The following is a 22,449-nucleotide window of genomic DNA, read 5'->3' as shown; positions in this document are numbered from 1 at the left end:
CTGAATACCTCTTAAATGCTTATTTTGTTACTATTGATCCCTCTCCATTTGTTGTAGTAAACTGGACCTGATTTCTTGATCTATCTCTTTGTAATCAGCTATCCTCATCCCCAAAGGCTGATTACAATAACTAAATAAAACTGTGTGCAGTGGTGTATTGTCCCATCAGATGGCACAGAGTTCTACAGTGTCCTTGGAGTCACCCAAAACAACTATTAATAGATGCTTTTAATGTAAGAATTCCTAGGTGGTTCAGTACTTCTTTGGTTGCAATATATTCTGGGCTTTCTATTTTCTCTCTGAAATTGTTGTGCTGTTTTCAGTACTTAAGAGACAGACTCCAAATGAAGCAGCCATTCTTAACCTATGCAGACAAAGGGAGTGGTTCCCTTAGCAACAGGAACCATGTGGAGGTTCTCAGAGAGCTCTCTTTTCCCCCTACTCGTGTTTTCTTTCAACTCAACATTTGCACAGCATCTTGCATGGAGACTCCGACAGCTGGGCTGGAGGCAAGCAGCTCTTCCAGCTCTGGCTAACCCGTGCTCGAGGGGCAATTGTTCTACACTCATCAGACAGAAAAAATGATAATCATGGGTAAGTGAACTGGCACACAGTCAGAGTTCATGCTGAGGAGGGGGAAAGTTTACTGGCTGGCAACCAGAAGTGTCCAGCACTTCCCAGTAGGCATGTATGCTTGAAGCGGGGGCACTAGTGTGATGCTTGCCTGATTTGCCGGTGGGATTGTGTGTCTGCGTTTAGCATTTCAGGGGCTGGAAACATTAGTACAACTGGGTTCTAGTCCTTAGCATGCTACTGACTTCCTTTATAGTCCGAACATCTCACCTCACCTCTCTGTTTTCCTTCCTCATCCATTAAAAAGAGATTATATGTCATGAGGATCTCGGAAGGAGTGTAAAGTACTGTAGAAATGGACTGTATTTGCTTTTGAAGTTGATGATAAGGTGTACAGAACCTGAGATAAAGTAGTGATCTTTCACTGCGGATTTATCTGAATTAACTTTTCTGTAGATAGATCTAGTTGCTTTTCTTTGTAGTACGGAAGAGGAGATGTGTACATGTAGTGTTTTTACATATATGTGCCTATGTATAAGAATTTATGTATGCTGGTGTATAAGTAACAGAAATAGACATGTTTATTTCCCTCAAAATAGCTACATCATGGATAAAGTAGTAGCTGTGATTCAGTGAAATCCAGCATACTATAAAATAATGAAATTTAAGCTTTGTATGTATTGATGTCAGTACTTGTTCTGCTGTCCCTAAAGTGTTATGTATTACTAGAGCTCTTGTCAATCTCAGTTGGAAAAGCTTAATGCATAAACTCCCTAAGTTTGTAGTAATTTTACCTAAAAAGAGACATCTGAATTATTCCAGCGTTAAGATAGTTTATTTTGTGGTGGACTTGCATGAGGGATGAATTTGTCTCTCAGTTTTTCCTAATTTGATGTAGAAAGTTCCTCTGGTCACAATTAAAATTCAGGCATTCAAGTTCATATTTTGACAAATCATGCAGCATGCTGATTATTTGGATGCAGGCTCCCTTTGATTCCACACCCACAGGGTCTCAGAGTGTCGCAGTGAATGCATTCACGATGACAGGCAACTTAGTTCTTGTATTTCAGATGTGATTTGATTACTGCAGGAAAAAACAGTCGCTGGTAACTGTATGCGCAGAGCAGCTGCAGAAGTGTCACGCACCGGCTCCCTACAGCAATGTCAACAAGGAACAGTCATTGGTCTTCCTATTCCTCACTCAACACAAACCTACAGATCTCTTGCTCTGTGCTTGTACAGCACCCAGAACCTCTGAGCTCTCCCTGGGGGATCACAGGTGACAACAGTCACAATACTCCCTTGTGCGTGGGGACTGACAATTTGTCTCTCAGCTCCAATTTAAATGAAGAAAAATTGCCATGTTTGCACCTCTATGAATAATATTAGGTTTTGTGTCTGAATAAAGAAGAAGGCAATAATGAGTCACTGAAGTTAATTGTTTCCTTTTTCTGTCTGGGATTATATTTCCATCCTTTTATACCCTACTTCAAACAATATTACTGCCTGAATCAGTGATACTAGCTAAGGTACAGGATTAAAATACTGTATATTTAATGTAAAGTGTTTGAGTTCCTAATTACAATGCGGCATGTACATTTTTCAATATGCAAAGAAAATCCTGGGTTTAGGGTGGGGGGAGGGCATTTAGCAAAGTTTTAAAGTCATTGCATAATGATCTTCTTAATTACTTTCCTCATTCCCATTTGATATCTAGTTGTGCAGTTTCTCCTTGTTCAACATTTTCATGTAGAGTTTATTTGCAATTTTCATTCAGATGAACAAAAATGTCAGACCTTTTGCCAGGCCTGCAGTTAGAGATTTTGTATGAATAAACCACTGAGAGTCCTTTTAGTAACTTTACATTTATTAAGTTTGTCCTTTTATTAGCAGCAGTTACACTGTAGCTTTTATCCCAGCATTTGAAGTGCACTGCACACATAAATGAAGCCTACCCAGAAATCTGAAGACAAGGAAGTAACACCAAGGGATCACTTTTTCCAGAAACTAAGTAGATAACAAGAATTCTAATGATCTACAGAAGTGTTACATCTTAGAAAAGGAAGCAAAGATCTAATGTAGAATAAGGAGAACAGATTGATAGCAACACCTTTTTCAGTTTCTTGATGCTTTGCATACAGGACATCAATACAGACAGCTGAAACAGGAGAAAAAGTGCATGTTGGCCTTAAAGATTAAAGAAATGTATGATGACTGACCTATAGGAAGAGTTATGAGAAAGTGATTTATGTGGCTGGCAGCCAAGGAGTTGGCGAAGTTTCGTGGTTTTAGCAAGAAGACACAGATCAAATATCTGGATCTCAGCATTTTTATATACTATATGATTTTTCAACACCAAGTAAAAAACAAGGCTTATAACATAATTGTTCAATCTGATTTACTCATTAAAAGATCAGCAAGTTAACTCCTCTAAGATACCTCTGGATACATAGCAGATCATATGTTAGGTTGCGTATGGCTCATGGATTTTTAGTCCTGGAAATGGTCTGGGGTGGTACTGCCCCTTGCAACCTGTTGTCACTCATCTGATCCTTCACTAAAATACATCACTACTGCATCAAGGTGGGCAGTGGGCATCCTCTTCTGTAAAAGCTTTTCAGTATCTTTTCCAGAAAGAGTCAGAAAACCTAGGAATTGTGAATGGTTCTTACACAGGTGTTTCCCATCCTGGAACTGGTCTTGCTTTCTCAGAGAGCCTTAAGGGATTTAAGAAGCCAGGACTGGTGACCATACACAGTCTGTGGCTGTAGCTACAGTCTTAATACTTGGGTCACATAAGTCCCGACTCTGGGTATTGTCTAATTTGTAGACTTTGTATTGTGGCTAGAGAGATGCATGTGGATCAAATGCTAATTAGCCCATGGGACTAATGGCCCAGCTACTTGCTTAAATAGATGGAAGGTTTGAAAAAGGACAAGTCACCCCAAGTGTTTCATTACCACCTTCCCCCCTCCCCCCCATTAGGTCATGTTGTATTGCTGAGCCATGCATAGTTCTTGCTGTAGCACTAGGTAAGAGCAGTGTGCTCTTACTGGCAGAGGTAACAGCAGCTGTAAAAACCCTGCAGCAATGATCTTAGCTTGTTCCAGGCTGATGAGAGGGCAGTCTCTTCAAAGACCCATAAGAACATTCTGGTTTCTAAGGTGCACTAAATCCAGTGCTTTCACATCTTCATTCCTAGTGTTGCCATCGCTAACTAATCTATGACAAAATTTTCTATGATCCCATTATGTTAAATTGATGTGTAGGCTTATTTGACGTGGTATAAACTGTACTGAATAAACAACTAGAAAATTTTAGAGCCCAAAGATTTATTTCACTGAAAAATACATATTCCCCAGCAATTAAGATGCAAAACTAACAATGCAATGTGCTGAAAATGTAATGGCAATGAATAGCACACATATATTTTCTAAAGTGCAAGAGTAGGTGGGACATCTGAAAGTGTTCAGCAAGGAGTTTGGATAAACAAAACTCATCTTAAAGTCTTTTCTAATTCATAAACATGAATGAGAAGACTTAGATTAATGTTTGATATCTCCTCTTGAATGTTATCAAGAGAGTTTTAATGGACAGCCCTACAGACAACCAGTATTATTTCCTTATGCCCTGCTTCTATTAATTCTTTAGCCATGGGATTTGTTTTGTTCTCTTCCTATGGCAAGGCAAGTCAGTTTTCCTTTTTTTTTACCAGAAGAAAGTCCATCACTGATTTCGTAGCCTCCGCTTGTGTCATATTGAAGCCAGTGTTAAGGATCATCTCATGTGTGATTCAGATTGGGTTTGTTCTGTACTAGTAAACCTTGAGAGTTTGGAGTGCATTTTAGAGGAGTTCAAGATGAGCTTGAAGTTGATGTCTAAACTTGCTTTCCCCAGAAACATGCCAGAAATGCACACAGAACAGCTCCAAGGTCAACATTTGTATCCTGCCTTATAGTAGAGGAGGAGCTAGGGAAGATGGAAATCTGCAGAGGGATCCTAAAGCACTCCTTTCTAAATCTTTTAAGGCTAATGTCTCGTTTTCCTTTTGTATCCTGACAATATTGAAATTAATGATCTTCAGATTTAAATTTCACATGGAGTCAAGCTGAGAAAATGTACCTGACTCTGAGTTTCTTCTAAATGCAAAGTTGCTGCAGCTTTTGTTCCAAGCTAATCCTTTTGTGACTCATATGGCAGCACTCAGCAGGCCTGGGCTCCTGAAGATGTTCCTTTGAGGTCAGCAATTGTCTCAAGCAAATATTTGCCACTTCATAAATCTCTGCTTGTATAGGCTGGATTCTATAGCCTCTCTTTTGGGCAGTACAAGAGTATACAATAGCCATCATGCATCACCAGGGGAGGAACAAATTCTTTTGGAAAAGAAGAGTAAATACTCAGACTGAAACTCTGTTTTTTGTAGCCAAACAAAGTTTTAGATCAGTCAGATTGTCACTTGAAGTAGAAATTTCAAGTCCAACATTTTAATGACTAAAGTAACATGTTGTGGAAGTTGACATATGCAGCCAGTGCATGTTTGAAAAGCAAAGAAGTCTGAAATATTTCACTGAATGTATGATTACAGTGCTTGGGGAAGTTTATGTAAGAATATTTAAAATTATGACCATATTTCAAAAATTTTTATAATGAAGTTTATCAAATTTGTTTGGAAGTCTGTGTTGAGTTAGAAGTCCCATTTAGCCATTTGTACCTCTTAAATATATATATGTATATATCATTAGGCATTTTATATATGGAAAATTTGCTCTATGATCCTTGCAAAAGAATATGGAAAAGAACTGGCCATTTTTATTGGATTCTGTTCTGTGTGACAATACCTTTTGGCTCACAAGAGAAAGTAACCATTCAATTTTTATTTAATACAGAGCCAGAAAGCTATTACTTAAAAATAATCAACATAGCACTTTACTTTGAGTTGGAATTTCAAGCAGATGATGGTTGTTAGGGGCTTTAGGAAACTGAATGGGCTGACATAGTATAAAATATGCCACATCTAATTAGTTAATGTTGATTATTTTAGAAGCAGCCTCCATTGTCTAATGCCTCCTGATTGCTTTTCATTGCTGTACTGTGTATAAAGAAACCCTGTGGCATCACTGGGCAGCTGAATGTCTCTATGTTGTTTATTTAAAGTGTTCTTCTGTTTTCTGGCACAATGTTGTATTGACTTAGACGTATGCTGCCTGAACTTGGTGGTCAATTTGGGATTGAAAGCAAATGCTGTAATAATGGTATGTTCTTATATAAATTACATTCTATGTCATTATCTGTTGGGGCTCCTCCCCCCTGCCATGGAGCCCTGGGAGCAGGGCCCTGGGGGCGAGACACGGGGTTTCCCTGCCCCTGGTCAGCCTCATTCCCCATTGGTTGGTTTGTGATCCCCTGCGCGGGCAAGGACCCTCGGGTCCCGTGATTGCCTCAGTTCCTCGGCAGATCCCGGCCATGCGGCTGGAGAAATAAACATCTCTGAAACATCCATCAAGAATCGGTCCATATATATTTCTTTCCCACGGGCCTCATTGTTCAATACATCGTGTTACAGAATCCCCACTGTAAAAAATGGTGGAGAATGTGGGCAGAACGATCCCCAATCCCTAAGGACAGAAAATTTGTGAGTAAAAACCACTCTAGATGTCTCTCTTCTCACCTCGGTTTGGATATTTTCTCTGGACTATGGAAGAATTGTGGGAAATGTGGCTCTCTGCACCACAGAAAGAAATGTATCTAGAAGTAAAAGGAATCCTTGAACAACAAAACAAAAAAGTATTTGTTCCGGGAGATCTAGAACATTTTTTAACTGGCTTTTCAAAAATTTCTTATATATTTCTCAAGACTTACTTTTCGATATTGATCCTCCTGGAACTAGTCTCGGGTGTTTTTGGTACGAGATCTGGGATGAGATAAGGGATCAAACAAAACATGTACTAGCGACAGAAGCTCTCCATGGATCAATTGTAATCACTGAAGCTCTTCAGGAGCATTTGTATGGTCCCATTACCCCTAGAGCAGAGGATGGCCATAATCCTGTGGCCGAGACTGCGTGGCTGCCATCCCAGGAGCGCGTGACTGCAGCCATGCCAGCGGAGGTTCCTGCACTGGATGTGCCCAACCCCCTCGGGAGCACGCGCCTTATCGCGGACCCCATCCCTGTCTCGGGGTCCCCGGCCACGCGACCGCGAGTGAGGGAGCGATGCCGCAGGTGCCGCGGGTGCCGTGGGCCACGAGCAGCCAGGAACCGGGCATCGGCGTGGCAGGCTGCTCTGAGCACACGGCTCGGAGAGCCCTGTGGAGGGAGAAGCGGCGGTTTCCACAGTGACACGAGAAGCCGCGCAGCGCCGAGCCGGAACGGGGCCACACTCAAAGCAGCGTGGAGTTTGTGGAGCGGAACCACTCACAGGGCACGGGGCCGGTGGCGATGGCAGCGCGGGGCCACGCAGAGCCCAGACACGTGCCGGAGCAGCGCCGCTCGGAGAGCGCGGAGCAGCCGCAACGCGGGGACCTGGCGAGACGTCGGAGTCGGCGAGGCGGCGGCCACGCGGGACCAGCAGCCACAACGAACACGCAAGCACGTGATAGGAGAAGTTATAGCAATGAAAATTACAGGAACTGTGAAATGGTGCAATGTCAAAAACAACTATGGATTTATAACACGAGATGATACAGGGGAAGATTTATTCATCCATAGAACTGCCATTAAAAGGAATAACCCTAAAAATTACCTGCAAAGTGTAGGAGATGGCGAAGTTGTACAATTTGATATAGTGCAAGGAAAGAAGGGTTTACAAGCAGCAAATGTTACTGGGCCTGGAGGTATTCCCGTCAAAGGCAGCCGTTATGCACAAAATTATAAACAATATCCATCCCAGCAACTTCCCTACCCACAGCCTACTTTCCCCTTTTACCCTATACCCAATATGAACCCTTTCCTAAGTTTACCCCATCCCCAGTTTATTCCTAATCTGTTTTTCACCCCATGGCTTCCCTATACAATTCCATTTCCCTACAATTCCTCTCCGATGCCGAGGGGGGGATGAAAAGAGGGAGGGAAGAAATTAAACCCTCTCCTGCCTCCGTTTCCCCACAAAGCATGCCCGGAGAGTTCTGTCTCCCTTCTGTCAGCCCTAAGATGTTCCACAGAATCTGTTTGGACATTTAAAGACTCAGGAGGGTGGCTTGTATTGTTTTAAAACTGTTCTTGTTATGTTTATCCAGTTGTTCTCAATGTTAAGTTTTAAATCTCTTTTGTTAAAATTAAACGGGTGAAGTGTTGGGGCTCCTCCCCCCTGCCATGGAGCCCTGGGAGCAGGGCCCTGGGGGCGAGACACGGGGTTTCCCTGCCCCTGGTCAGCCTCATTCCCCATTGGTTGGTTTGTGTTCCCCTGCGCGGGCAAGGACCCTCGGGTCCCGTGATTGCCTCAGTTCCTCGGCAGATCCCGGCCATGCGGCTGGAGAAATAAACATCTCTGAAACATCCATCAAGAATCAGTCCATATATATTTCTTTCCCACGGGCCTCATTGTCTGATGCATTGTGTTACAGAATCCCCACTGTAACAATTATCTGTATCTCTTTTGAGCACTTAGGACAGCAAATGGCTGAGTGTTTACAGGTGTCAGGATTGAGCCTCAGCTGTGATAAGTTTCAGCACTACCAAATTTAATTGAACTACTACAGGTCATATTAACTACGGAATGGTTTCTTGCAGCAGTACATGAGAAATAACTCGATTTCATTCACATAATAAGAAGCTGAGAATTGCAAGACTTGATGTCTTGTAGAGAGGCATGTATTTTTACGTCGTGACACATTACAGGCATTTTTAAATTCCATAAGCTGAGGAGAAGAAGAAGTTTCAGAGAGCATACCAGATTCTGAGTAATGGAAGAGAAAAACAGGATGGAGGGAAAGAATGGTGTGAAGAGTTGAAATTTCTTTCATTTTGTCACTACTTGTCTGCAGTTTAGGGATAACCATTGCTCTGGAAAACTCCCATCCCGTTTCATTACTGTCCCTGTCAAACACTAACTGCTTGCTATTTTCTATTTAAGCGAATGAAACAGAATGGCAAAAGCTGATATCTGCTGTCGTGTTCATAGGGCTCATAATTTAAACCCACAGTATGCCACAGCTAAGCTGTGAAAGTGGTGTTATTTACACTGAACTCTGTCAGCCTTCATAGCCTGATTATAGTGCCAGTTAGGATCAGATTTAGATTCATCGTTCAAGAGACAAAGAAAGCATTAGGACAGAGACAGGAGAGATGCTATAGGAGGATGGTAATGGGAAAAGTAAAATATTTTAGCCTGTTACCCTCTAGTCTTCCTGGTTGTCCAGTCACAGAGTCCAGGGTGCCTTTCCAGGTGAGATGGCCAAGTGAGGGATAAATGTATGTGGTTTTATACAAACTTCATAACATGCAGCTGAACACTATTTACAGATATTAATTAGTTCTCTGTCTCTGCTATGTTGTTATGAACCTCTGTCCAGTTTCTGACATGCTTTCCATTAGGCTGATTAATAGTGAATTTTTTAATTATTTAAAAACTAACTGCCCTGCAGGAATCTGTAGAAAGCAGAAAGATGATAGTAATGCACTGCTTCAGTGCTAGACAGAAACTGCACATTGAGAATAACTGTGGTCATTGTTGCAGGGGACCTTTTCTTCCTTTGAGAAGTTTTGCTGAGCTTAATATTGCTATTGAAAAAGGTGATGCTTTAGACTTCATATTTCAGCTGTCGACATAGAGTGTGTTCAGTTGTAAACTGTGTAAACTCTCTGTAAACCGTGTGTCTCAGACCTTTCTCTTGCAAACACATACTCATGGGTCCTGCCTCACCAAAATCAGCTCTTTATACATATAAGCATGCTGATTTGCTTTCTTGCTTTAAATCAATGAGCTAGAAAGACGACTACCTTCAAGACACTGATGAGTTTGTGCATGTGAGCAATAAAATTTGTAGTGTACCAGAGTTCTTTTAAAGTGCCCAACCAACTTCATTGGGACTTCTATCCTGCTCACAAAGTTTGCCTTACAGGCCCAGGCTTCAACACTGATAGACTTCCCTAAAAGTGGCTGGATTATTTATTTCATGTTAGCTAGACCTCTACATTTCTTAAAGAGGGTTTTTAGATTTATCTTGGAATTTCAAATTAATGTTATAAAGGGTTTTTTGGGGGGACAGAAGGGGAACATAATGCAAAAGTCTCTGAACTTAATGGAAGTTTTTAGCTGATTTCAATGAGCTTTGAGTTGAACTTTCAAGGGATATTTTAGAGAATTAGCTTATTTAATTACATACCACATTTATAAAACTGATAATAATTCTTTCTGTCATGCTAAAAACGCCGTGGTCTTTAGCATCAGAATCCTGAAATTTTCAGTACCCAGTAATGGAGCTGAAATTGTAGCTCATATTTCATTTTACTTTTGTTGTTGTTGTTGTTGTTGTTGTTAAAGATCGAAATTACATAGAAAACCCAAGACACCCAAGTGCCGAGACACAGGAATGGGACTAAGCAGGGTAAGCTGCTGATCATGTCTCCACCACTGGCAACTAAACCCACAGACAACTTTCATCTCTTCACCTGGCTGGTTCCTCTGTGTCTTATTTATATTGAAAGCTTGAAAGGGACAGTATTCTGTCTTGATAACTGTTTGTAGAGGATATAGACCCAGTTTTCAGCATGGGCGTCTTGATACTGTAGTAATAAAAATAAACAATTAAAGGCTTAGAATAATTGCTTTAATGAGATGGTTTAGAGCTGACCAACTTCCAATTACGGTAGAAATGTGCCATGCTGTCTGCTGTACTGGGGACAGAATAATTGGTTTGTGTCCTTAAGCTTGCCAACAATAGTCTTTTGAACTGGAGTTATTAACCTTTATTTCCCCCAAACTGAAATGCAATACCACTATGGTAACAAACAGAACAAAAATGCAAGCCATGTGTCCATGTATTACTAAATTGTTTTATTTTGAAAAAAACCCCAAACTACTCTCTAATGTATATTCCTTCCCCCATCCAAAATCTATTACATTAGGGATCTCCACAGACCATAATTCAGTCTTTGCATTCAACACATTCTCTATCATTGCCTTCATATTTCTGTACTGCAAGCATAAGAGTAATTCTGTTCAAATCCAGAATTTTTCTCCTTTCTAGAAATTCTGGTTTCTGCCCATAATTCTCTGTCTTGTAGAGTTGGGAAAAAAAAAATAGTAAGTTTTTCATTTGTAAAGTTCCAATTTGGATGGAGCTCTGAACAATCTGGGCTAGAAAAAGGTGTTCCTGCCCATGGCAGGGGGATGGAATGAGAGGAGCTTTAAGGTCCCTTCAAACCCAAGCCATTCTATGATCCTATGATTTTTATTCAATTTGCATTGCCAATTTTTAATAGTTCAATGCTACAACACAGAATGTGCACCATGTTTGGTAAATGTGGGCAACTGGAGAGAGATATTCCTTGGTTTTGTTCAAAGATTTGCCAGAATCTTCTTCTATGCTTGTCTGTCTGGCAAGACCAGGGAAATTCTTGTAGACAATAAAAAAAATATAGACTCAGGGTTAGAAGAGTAGAGTAAATTAGATAAATTATTTCCTTCCCATAATGAAATATGAGTAGTTTGTACGTGATTCTAAAGGTGAAATTCATCGTTAATGGTTTCCTGTTCTTTGGTTAAACCTGAAACAGGAATGGAGAGCTTCTGAAAGTTCTTACTCATAGTTCTTACTATGGCCACTGATAATGGCTTCCCCCAAACGTGGGGCAACATTCCCTGTGTGTGAGACAGCTCTGAGTGTTGAGAGATCAGTAGGCATTTCATAAAATAAGAGCTTGTTCTTCTGAACAAGGAGTATTTTAAAATAGTGGCTTTTAGAAATCTGTTTTTCTTGGGAGTCACTTCATTTCTTGATTTAAAGGTTGGACTCAGAGATTTGTACAGGATGAACTGGATTATTAACATGCAAAACCAGACACCAGCAGACACATAATATAACTGTCTGAAAGTATTTTTGAAATGTCACCTAAGGTAGTTAATAGCTAATAGCTAATAGAAAAATTCTGCAAAGGAAGCTAAGGTGTCAGATTCTGTGTGCTAGAGAATGCAGCAACTCTATGTGGTCACTTTGAACATTCAGTAAGTACCAGGGAGTTTATTCCACTTTCTAAAGATTTGGGGCATGGTGAGCAGATTAACACAGGGAATTTCTGCAAACGAATTGGTGTGCTGTAAATTTGTGTTATGGAGTAATTTGCAGTAATTTCCTGGATAGACAAATGCAACAGAAAATGAAACGGAAATAAGGGAACAGAGAGAAGCCAACAGAACCTCAGCTTGCAATCCAGACTGCAAAGCTGGAAAAAACCCGGTTTCCATCTGGCTGAACATAAAGGAAACATGATCCGTAAAAGGGGATATCAGGATCTCTTACAAGTTCAGTTGAGGACATCTATGCGTCCTTAGAGAAGCCATGACCAAACTTGTATGGGTAGAAATGTAAAAATAGACTGTCAGAAATGTTGTTTGTTTTCATGTTCTGTAAGACAATCACTGGTGGCAGACAGACCACCCCTGTTTGCATCTGACTGATTTGCACAGGAGGTTCAAAAATGAAATATGATTTTTGCCTAGTTTCTCCTAGTGGATAGTTTGTGGGGAGGGCTTATATTTGGTCAAACATATTAGGAAAAAGTGGCAAAAATAAATTATTTGCTAACCACTATGGAAATGAAATAGGTGGAGATTTTTGCATGTAATTCTGTTTTAGTGCACTGAAGCCGAAGCACTTGTCCCCCACCAACTGCTGTTGGTGTAGGAGTCGGACCATCTTTTCTGCGACAGTTCAGTGCATCATTATAAATAGAAATAAAAAGACAAGAAATGGCTCACATAAGCCAGGCACCTGAGCATGTCTTCATTTTAACTGTTGCAGTCTGATCTTTTCCTAAATTGTTTTCCAAAGGAATCCCATAGGGACACGACTTTAACTGGAGCAGGGAAACAGTTCACAGGCGGGTTCAGTATCCTCAGGTGACGCTAATTCGTGGTTCATAATTGCTACCACACTGTTGCTCCCACTAATAGCCTTATAGTGTGCCAGCCTGAGCCTCCCTGTAGCCATCCCCAGCCCCATCTCCTTGGAAATCTCTTTGCAGCTCTTCTTGTTGAAGAGGGGAAGCTAATTTGGAATGGGGTAGTGCCCCTTCATTAGGTCACACAACAAACTCATAAGGAAATAAAAATAAATCTGATTTTGATTCCTAGTTTGTTTCAGACAGGTTCTTCTGTACAAATGAATGTTGTGGTTCTTTGTCCAAGAATGATGTGGCTTAATGGGATGGGGAATGGTATCTTCTGAGTTTACATGGAAGTCACCAAGAAAAAGACAAAACAAAAAATGTATTTTCTTAATTTAGAAGTCACTCTAAGAGGCTGATTTCTAAAGACCATAAGCCTCTGCCACAGGATTTTGTTTTGCACTTTTCACAACTGATTAGAGGAAACAATTCTGAAAAACTTTAAAGAAAAATGAGACAAATACAAAGTCATAATAAACAGGAATAAGAACGAAAGCTTGACTGTCATCTGTAAATACATTGTCTTGATAAAGGAGTGTGTCTTTTCTCTTTCAGAGTGAAAACTACCTCAATATAGCTATTTTCCCAGTTTTCTCCCTTGAAAAGTTGAACTCTGGACCTGGCTATTACCACAAAAAACATTTAGAAATCACATCCCTGATGCCACCTCTCTGTATTTAAAGCTCTTCCCTTTCCAAGTATGAGCTGACTAAGACATTTCAGCTTGTTCCTAAAAATAAGCAGATTAATTAATTTTTCTGAAATGGCTGTGTGAATTTCTATTCAAAAAGAAAGGCTTGTGCTTTCAAGCATCTTTTTAAAATGCTTCTCAAGTATTCAACCATTTTCAAGAAATCTTCATTTCATAAAATGTGTTTTAAGATTGTTCCAAATTTGTTTTCAGATACACATGTGATTTCATGGTTTAGTCCTTTGGATTGTAGTTGACTTTCACTACAGAAGGTATTTGCACCGCCTAGCTTAAGTGGCAAAATGGGGTGTCCAGACTCACATTCTTGGACACAGGTGACATCAAACTTTAGCCAGTCTGTTACTTGGAGATGGCTGCTCACTACTTTGACAATAAAGGAAGCATTTTTTACCGTGTAGATACCTAAAATGAAGGTAGGGTAACTGTCCCTTCCTCAGTACATCTTGCAACAGAGCTATTAGCATCTTGATTACAGGATTGATTGCATCAGCATTTTGATTACAGGTTTTTCTGCCTCTCAGGTAAGTATTTGTTGCACTTTAAATTTTTATGTCATTAAAGAGACTGCATCTATTCAAAATAAGTGCATAATTTAGTATTTTACTGCATGGGAGAAAAAAGGTTTTTCCATACTGATTGAAAGAATTCTACAATAAGAGACTAATGCAATAGGAGATTCCAGTGTTGTGTTACTGGCTGCTGTTGTGATGCTTACCTACTTGATCTATGAAATCAGGATCTGAGCCAAATTTTGTCAATGTTTTACAGCTTAGATTTTCACAGTTTGCAAATGGTAGAAATCTGTTGCTCTGAAACTTCTAACTTGTTTTCGGGCTGTCAAAGATCAGAAAGAACCCAAAAACTAAAAATCCAAAAACTAACTGAGAACCCAAAACCTGAAATTTTCACCAAACTGAAAAATGAGTTGAGGTTCACTTGTCACAGTGTAGAACACTGATACTGGCAGAAAATACTCCTTTCCTGGTTAGAATTGTAAAGCTTTTAAAGTAATGTTCTTCAACTTAATTATGGTGACATCTGTAAACTTCTTCCAATTTTGAGCTGCAAAATCATTGAAATAAACAGTACCAGCTTCTCCATAAACCACTTTAGGTTTCAGAAATTACCATCTTCCCAATACAGGATTTTTCAACTGGCAGAATAAAATCTCTTTATATTTATGCTTTCTCTACAAGCCAGTTTTGTTGACATCAGTGGATTCTGTATATGAAACAGGGCTAATGTACAGTGGAGAAATGTCCTGAACAGCAAGAACAGCTTTTCAGTAATTGAGCTTGCATATAGAGCAGTGAAGAATTTGCATGGTTACAGATGTTGTAGAAGATTAAATATAAAGGCACTGTTACCTGCAGGAATGAAATCCATCTTGTCAGCTAGTTGGAAGACTCATGAGAAGGAATTTCCTGTTGTGGCCAATTTCATCCCTCCTTCCTCCGCCCCCATTACGTCTTCGCTGTGCCTCCCTCTCCAACTCTATCCGAATATATTTTCACTACGGCACATTTAGTTATCAATCAACAGGAATCTCAGCTGCTGTTGTGCTTGGGGGACAAACTGTTCTTTCTTCATACTAACAAGGAATGCCTGAAATAGCCAGACACACAGCACTGATTGATGCAGCTACAGTTTATACACCTAGATTCAGACAGTCTGAAACTGCCAGAATTAATGGCTTATTATTAGAAAAATACTTCTGCTAGACTTATAATTTAAAACCATTTAAATGCCTCAGGCGTAATCACTGAAGTTAAAGTTTTAGCTCATAAAGTGCTTGATGGTGTGAATTAGACACGTCTGCCTGGCTCAGGTGCATTTGCTCTTAGTGTTTTTGCTGTTTAAATGGGGTTTCTTGTATTTCTCTGATGTGCTATCTGGGATGATCAAGACTGATGCACAGCTTTTTATAGATTAAGGTATGTCCCCATACTAATGGTTTAATTTGGGGGAAATTGGAAGAAAGGTGATGGGATCCCAAAATTTAGGACACTTAATGTTTCTGCATGAACAGAAAATGACCAAACATTGTCACTTGACAGCCTTGAGCTGTGTGGTTTGCTCGGCTCATGGTGCCACTGCTCATGGAAAGCACCAAGAGGATCCTGAAGGGATCCTACATTTGGTGTAGTGTTGGCAAAAGCAAAAACTACTGCTTCTTCTGGATTTATTCCATGACATATACCAGAATTAAGGGCTCCAAAGAGAACCTCTTGGCAGTGAAGGGAAAGTACCAAGTGAGGTGTGACAAGAGTAAGATACTACATAAACAGAGTCTATGGGACAAGTAGCTCAGTTTTGCCACACACATGCTTTTTGCCTCTGCCTGGGACTCTTAACCTAATGGTGAGCCTTTCTAGTTTATACAGGAGAGTTTAGGTTTGTGACTGGCTTTCATCACGAAAATGAAGCATGATTTAAAAGCTACGGCAGCACAAAATGCAGAATATTGAGCTATGGGAAGCCTGCCCAAAGGCTGCATTAGCCTGAGTACTCAGAAATAGGTCATGGGCTGCCCAGGAGGGGAAATCAGAAAACATGAGGGACTAAAAGACGTTTGCAACTCCAATGGAGATTCAGGGCTGTGTGTTGTCAAAGCAAAAGTCTGCACTCAAAAAAAGTTGTCAAATGTTCAGAGCACTAGGACACCTGAGCAAGGACAGTCCCTTACATCATGTTGAGCTGTGGATGGCTGCAGCTTTGCCACTTGTGTTAATGAAGTACTCTGAGTTTGCGTTATTGTGCAAAATTGTCAGAGAAAATTATCACTGCACTTAAGCAAGCTTTTAACAGATGGAGTTCGATTAACTAAAAGAACTTTTCTGGGAATACAAAACATTTCAAAATATTTACGAAGGCTGATGGAAATATTTATTTATCACCTGATGGATACGTTACTATCCATATACTGTTGTAGCCTTGTCAATCCGAACATCTGCTTGAATCATGTAAAACTTGTGAATTGATAAACTAAAAAAAGATGCTGTATGCTGAGCAGCAGATTAAAATGTTTATGCTTGAAAAACCATCAGTTGTGTTATTCTAGCAGTCCTCTTTTAAAAGAGGATGTTTTTCATGGTCCACTATCCCATTCTCTCTGTCATCAGTTAAAAAAAAATAAAAGGTCTCTGCACTATTTTATTTTACTTTTCAACTGTGCTATTCACTAGCTTTTGAAGAGAGAAAGGACTTAGAGGTGGTCCAAGGGGGAATCAGAGTCTCCTGTGCAACCCTGAGATTGTGTGGGGCTGCACCCAGGGCTGGTTGTGTACTGGGGGACACAATGTCAGCCTCCCAGCTTGGTTGGAAAAACAGATTATTTTCCTGCTCTGGCAAGGGGCATCTTTTCTTTTCCTGTTTTTACTCCTGGTCGCTGAGCTCAGTGTGTTGGTCTGTAGGGCACAACAGTCCCCACACTGCTGGCTGTGCCAGACCGTTGTCCCCTGCTCTGTCAGAGCACTAAGTCACCCTGTAAGTAAACGTGGGGTGTTCAGTACATTCCTGTTCTCTTTCTACAAGAACTGCTTCTGAAAAGGTTCTTTTAAGTCAGGCAGTGGTAGGAAAAACACAGTATTGATTTCACAGGTTATCTGAGGCAAAATCTTGTTTTGTGTTCTCTAGATAATTTGAGGTATCCTTTATTACCAAGACTTCAAGACACTCCTCAGAAGAGGTAGAATTTCAGAGCCTTTTTTTTTAAGTTAATTCAGATAAAAGTCCTTTATATTTAGCCTGTCTTGGTGAATCTCAATACATGTGCTGTATTTAAATGAAACCTAATTTTTTTCTCTATTTATTTACCTTTCATTTGTTTCAGAAATAAATTCCTACTATAGTCAGTGACAATATGCAAGTGTCTGAGTTTTTTTTAATTTGGCTCTGAATAGTTAATATACTTTTATACAAGTTAGGGCTAAATTAATGACATGTTTGCACTAGAAACACTAGGACTGATTGCACTCTCAAAGCACTACGAAGTTCATGCAAGGACATATTTCTTATTTTTATTTAACATCCCAAATTTTGTTGACTCAGAGTCTCAAGGTTAATAGGCATATTTATAAATATAACCACATCAATCTATATTGTGGCTCTCAGTAAGTGCTAGAGAGGAGTTGTTTGCACAGGAAGTTAAGACAAATTAACTAAAGATATGATTTTAAAGTATATTAGTTAAAGTGCATTAAAGCTTGGTGTGAATGTTCTCATTCAGAAATAAAGTGACTGTAGTTCACTTTACCTTAATGCACTTTAAATTCACACCTTTCAGCTAATTTAGCTTAACTTCCTGTGTGGACAAGCCTTAAGATTGTTCCCATTAAATGGCTGTGCTGAGCTTTATTTTCTACTTCTTAAATCCAAACAAGTAAAATAGTCTTACATTCTAAAGAGACTGTGTTTTAAAAAGAGAATTTTCTGTGAGTCTTCCAGTCATGAAATTTGCTTGAATGGAGTTGTAAGTGGTAAATTTTAGGATTAACTATATTTTGTAATTTTTATTTTTAATTTCAGGTATGACATTAGTGAGAGATAGGATGTATTTATCAAGCAAAAACCAAAACACACTATGGGCAGCACACAAAACTATGACAAAGCATTATTTTTACTTGGGAGCCTATTGGAGCAGAATAAAGAGAGTTTGAACTATTGTTTTTCAGGATTTCTGAGCTTTTAAAGCTCTGGAGAAAAGATATGGCACATGTGCAGATCAACTCACTTGCACATACACAGTGACTTTGCTGTTGTGGGGATGCGAAACTTGGAGTGAGGAGATCTGCCCACAGAGCTCTGCCCAGGACCCCTGGTCACTGACATGGCAGTGCACACATCTTTTCTGTTTGAAAAAGCTACTTCTTTTCACTGTTGTTTAGCAGTAATTTTGGTATCTTAAAGATAGATGTTTGATGATTATTTACTGCAGTGACTTTGTGTATTTTAGGGTGTTTAAAATATAGAAACTAGTCACCATATCACCCAGAGTAGATTTTTCATTAGTTTAGGTTTAGGTTTGTATCCTTTTATTCTCATGTTTATTATTAGAAAATAAATGGCTTCTGCAGTTCCCTGTAAGTTGTTGTTCCAAGCACTGCACAGGACTGGGTGATTGAAATGGAACCAAAAACAAGGATGTGAATTAGTGGTTAGATCTACAAGGAGTGTTGGTCCCAATCCAGCAGCCTATCTGAGCTTCCACTTAATTTTCAAGTATTTAAGTGGTCTCATTTTCAGTGGAATACTGGGACTTTTGAGGTGTTAAAGAAAATCGTGTGCTTAATATTCTCCCGGGTTAGGGCCAGAATGCTGAACACATTTTAGGGTTTAGCACACTGCATTTAACTCTGCTGATGACATGAACTTTAACCAGGGAGTTTTGATCAGATCTGGCACGTGGCTCAAAAGAGACTGTGTGGCAGCTGATAGTTAACTATATGTGTAATAAAAATTGTAATTCTGGTCTTCAGATAATGGTGACAAAGCTCCAATTTTCTTTCACCATTTGTCTTGCTGTTCACGTTGCTAGGAAGCTGTGATACAATCCTTAGAGCAGTCTTTATTAGCTTCGAACAGAACTTCTGTTCCCTCTTTGCATTGTTGATAAAAGTTATAAATGTTTGAGAAAATGAAAGTATCAAGTACCAGTAATTCCTGATGGCCTTTTCCATAAAAATCAACCCCTATGTGAAATAGAAGAACAATAGATGAAATTGTGGGTTTAAAAAATGGGTAAACAATAGTAGGCAGATATGGTAGTGACGTACATTGCCAAAGACCGATTTTTTCACACACTTCAATAAGTAAGATAAAATATACTAATTGATGCTTGAAAATGCATTAGTATCTGATATGTAGTAGATTTACAGACTATAAAGGAAACAAAAAGTCTTTAGCATCACTAATGGTTCGCATATTTGTAAGACTATTTTGCCACTGGGAATTAGGATTATAATAATGTTTTCTGTGAGTCTGACAGTAATGTGCTGCCATCTCTTGAATCAATCATAGAATATCATGGAGGTAAAATGTCTGAATAAACATAGGCAAGAAGCATTGTACAGATATTATTGGTGTTACAGGATCACCTACAGACCCTATTTGATTAGGTTTTGCCCATAAGAAAGCAGGCTTGCTGTGCAGGCAGAAGATGGATGAGGGTGGAAGGGGTCAGAGAAACAGGAAGCAACTTGGTCACAGTCATATAACAAGAATGGAAATGGAGTCTCCTCACTCCCAAGCCCAGTGTGTTATCCAGTATTCCACACTGCTGCTCCACCTCTGTGCTCGCTTGTTTCTTAAGCACTGCTGGAAATTTGACCCCCTGTGACATATGACAATGAGCACCACCAAAATTTTCAGTAGATGAGTTGAATGGGCAGGTTTGGCACATTGTTTTGTAAGTGTAATATCAGGTTTCTAATTTTATCTGCAGAGACCATAATTCCAATTGTATTTTAACACCAAAATAGTACATCAGGCAAAATGAATTTGGCACAAATAGTGAGTTTATCATCTCTTTGTTTCCTCTGTACATATGATAGGTACAAAGTCGCATTTCTAGTTGCTTCCAGACAAAAGTAGTGTGTGGGAAGGACTGTAAATTTCTTAGGTTTCTGCAGCCAAGTGTTTAGATATAGGGATGACTGTCAAAGGAAACCTTTTTTCAAGCTGTTTTAGCTTCAAGATGAATAATTAACTTGTACCAGCTTTTAAGCTTAAGTCATAACCTCTATGGACTCTTTCCCTGGTACACCCTTTTCATCTTACAGTATGTAATTTTGTAAAAAAAAAAAAGTTAATTCTATCATTCTGAATCAAACACTCAGTGAGATTGCTGATTGCTTCCTTTGTGCTGCAGTGTGGGAGTAGCAAAGGATACAGGGAGAGAAATGAAATACCCCACAGCTGCAAGAAACATTGTCCATGTTGTACACATGGACATTAACTCACAATTCCAGTATGGGAATGTCTAGCTGTTATACTGGGGTCACAACATGCTTTAATATTATAGTCATTGACTATGGAATACTATAGACATTGACTCTGGAATTTCTATTGGGAAACAATTCTTCACACTGACATTTACTGCGAAGAAATACATGATACCACACCTCCAGATTTTCCTTTCTGGATGAAAACTCTAGCTTCCAAGATTCTGACATATTCAAACATTTATCCAGGTACCACAAGAGGCCAAATGGAGCACCAGCAACCGCATCCATTGGCAGTTGTAGTGAGACAGTTCTTAAAAGAAACATTTGAGTGCACTCACTACAGTTGTTGTCTGCCTGCAGTAGAGCTGGCACTCTCGGGAAGATTTGGGCAGACCTGCCCAACCACATGTGCTTTCAATTCCAGGTGCACTCAGTAAGTCACATCCTTCAGGAAAGATCTGACCCACTCCACAAGCTCTGTCTATTTTTTCCTGGAAGCACAGATTTCCTCCATTCCTCACATGTGCAGCCATGATCCCCCAGCCAGCAGGTCTGACACGATGTTTCCAAGGTGTTGAGCTGACAGCACAGGTGTTGCACAGCACATCTGTAAGTATTGCAATCTGGATTTACTGTAGGAGCCCCAAAGGCTGTGTCTCACATTTAACTGAAGCACTTGTAACCAGAAACAGTAGCTGTAGAAATAGAGCACTGCGCTGTTATTGTATGGATGGATTAGAGATGAGGGAAGGAAGGAACACCTCAAACCAACTCTGCTGTCACGAAAGTGTTCCTGATTCTCCAGCCTTTATGTGCATGTGCTCAGACTAAATACAAGCATGTGTATTCATCCAGCATTGCTCCTCAGAGCAGGAGATCAGGTCAGGGATGGACAGCACCAGCAGCCTGTGCTGAGGGCTGAGGGTGTGCACAAGTGTTAATGTGGGACACATGGATCAGGTTTGCTCCGGGGCAGCCCTGAGGATGGACTCAGGCTGCAGTAATACCAAACACAACCCTGCTCTGCGGACACTTTGAGTACTTCAGAGAGAGCTGCAACTTGTACTTCACTTGCAGTATTATTTAAGGATTATTTTTCTGCTGAAATACAGAAGAAAATACGTTCCTGAATTTTCGTAGAAGAAGAAAGATGACCTTTTTAAGTATGGTAGATTATTTAATTGTTCATGGAAATAAATTGCATTGTGTAGTCACTCCTTGGTTTATTTACACTGCATGTCCTATAAACATATCACCTCACTAAATTCTCTGTTTAGTAAAAGAATGTGGCCAGTATGTTCAGACGTGCCTGGTTTTTACTTTTTAAAAACTTCTTTGTCTGCTCTTATGAAAATTAATTTGCTTTAGAAATTACACTTTCCTGCAAATCGTTGTCAGATAATAAATACAGCCTAAGTGTCAGCCAAAATACACCAAAGCTATGGCTCTCATATTTGCATTCTGTATTCCTTCACTGTCCACTAAGGCAAATTAATTACCCCGTGTTTCTTTTGCAAGTCAGCAGGAGGTAAATTGGTATGGTAGAAATGAAAGGGCAGAGTCTAAAAGAAAATTGTCAATCAATTTGTTAAGTTTTAATTTCTCTTTACTGCATTGTTTTGCAACATCAAAGCCTGAAAATTAAATGCCTGTCATTGCTCTGAGCATTGTCCTAGTGTTGCTGGCATAGGAGCTGTCAGCAGTGAGAGAAAATGTCAACTGGCTTTTTGAATGGCAGCTAAAGGGCATCATGAGGACTTAAAAATCTGTTTCCTTTAATTTCTAAAAAATAATTCATTACTTTTAGAGATATTGAATAACATGAACTTTTTTTTTTCTTTGAGAATTCTGGTATCTTGGTCTTTCCGCATGGGAGCGATTCCATCTCAATTATTTTATGAAAATGATGTTGTGTCTTTTGCCAGTCTAGGTCATCTTCCATTATATTCAATGACCTTTAAGTTTGGGTTCATATACATAAAAAAATGAAGTGTTGTAGAGTGTGTGCGTTGCTCCTACTCTTTACACCTGGGTTTAGATTAAAGAACTGAAGGATGAGGCAGAAGCACAGTGCGTGTATATAAAGGGGAGAAACACTAGGGTTGAAAGGAGCTGAA

The 22,449-nt window shown here is 39.7% G+C and overlaps 1 protein-coding gene across 1 annotated transcript in view; it reads left to right on the top strand.

The window, feature by feature from the left end:
* Positions 1-285: 285 nt before the first annotated feature.
* Positions 286-22,449, top strand: part of ANKFN1 (ankyrin repeat and fibronectin type III domain containing 1) — a 114,041-nt gene continuing 91,877 nt past the window's right edge. Inside the window, 1 exon segment of the mRNA XM_032129281.1 lies at positions 286-594. The gene's annotated coding sequence lies outside the window, so the exon portion shown is untranslated.

The sequence above is a fragment of the Corvus moneduloides genome, chromosome 19, assembly GCF_009650955.1.
Source record: "Corvus moneduloides isolate bCorMon1 chromosome 19, bCorMon1.pri, whole genome shotgun sequence".
Classification (NCBI taxonomy): domain Eukaryota; kingdom Metazoa; phylum Chordata; class Aves; order Passeriformes; family Corvidae; genus Corvus; species Corvus moneduloides.
The sequence above is the reverse complement of the archived record's forward strand: the minus strand, read 5'-3'. Positions and strand labels throughout refer to the sequence as shown.